The sequence below is a fragment of the Maylandia zebra genome, linkage group LG7, assembly GCF_041146795.1.
Source record: "Maylandia zebra isolate NMK-2024a linkage group LG7, Mzebra_GT3a, whole genome shotgun sequence".
Classification (NCBI taxonomy): domain Eukaryota; kingdom Metazoa; phylum Chordata; class Actinopteri; order Cichliformes; family Cichlidae; genus Maylandia; species Maylandia zebra.
Window position 1 is genome coordinate 38,977,079 of NC_135173.1, and position 1,114 is coordinate 38,978,192.

A 1,114-nucleotide genomic window follows, 5' to 3' on the forward strand; every position below is an offset into this window, starting at 1 on the left:
TGTTGATTGGCCAGAACCGTCAGGACACTGCAGTTCCCCCCTCCAAAAAATGACGTTGGGAAAGAGGCTTCCTCAGCAGCCAATTATTTCCAACAGAAATTTAAAACGTAATGGATGCTTATTTTAAGAATCAGAGTGCAGCTTGGAGGTGTCAGTCCCATCTGAGACACATTTAGCATGATGCGTGACATGAAGACAGCTGATGCAAGCAGGTTTGTAAAATGCATAATGTAGATTAAAACCATAGACTGTGAGATTTTACCACTTTTAAAAAAAATCTGGTTAGCAATCCTCACTGTTATAATGATCATGTCCAGGAAATGTTTTTGTTTTTATGTTTTCCTCGCCATTCTTTTATTTGGAAACGGCAACAGAGCTTATAACCTCTTCTTCACTAGCAGGAAAGATCCATTAGAAGATATTTAGCATCAGTTTCTCAGTTTCTTTGTTATATAAATAAGAAAAGTATCAGTAATTCTAGTTCAGGATCTGCAATCAATATGGATGACAATGGCCACTATTTTATTCTTAAAAGCCCATAGCTTTGAATTTGCCAGAATGTCCACACATAATAAAGGCAATAATGTATTGTTAGTTTGACACTTACTAATCCATTCGGTGTAATAGCTGGATATCAGAATTTCTCTGAATTTATGTTTATAATATTGGGATACTGGTACTGAATTGCTTGGCATTTTCCAGTGTATATTTTTATATTGATTAAAACTTTAGGAGACTGTTTCAGATACACATTATGCCTGAATTTATTGCCATTATATAGAATAAATGTATGGACTGTAATGCTTTTCAAACTCAAATAATACAATACCAGTACTTCCCAAATCATTACGTATTTACAAGGCAAGTACTTAATTTGGAAATCCATTACAATAAGAAAAAATCAATCGATGCAGAATACCGCATGAATGTGCTTTTCCTTGCCCCACAGCAAACCATGGAATAGCCAAGCGCACACACTGATAAAACACATGCATGTGTCGAGTGACAGCAAACAAATGTAAAAGCTGAGTCAGTATCATTACAGCGGTTTTCAAAGGGAGGTTCTCCAATGCTTTTCCACAGCAGTATATATGGTTTATGTATGAACAACTAT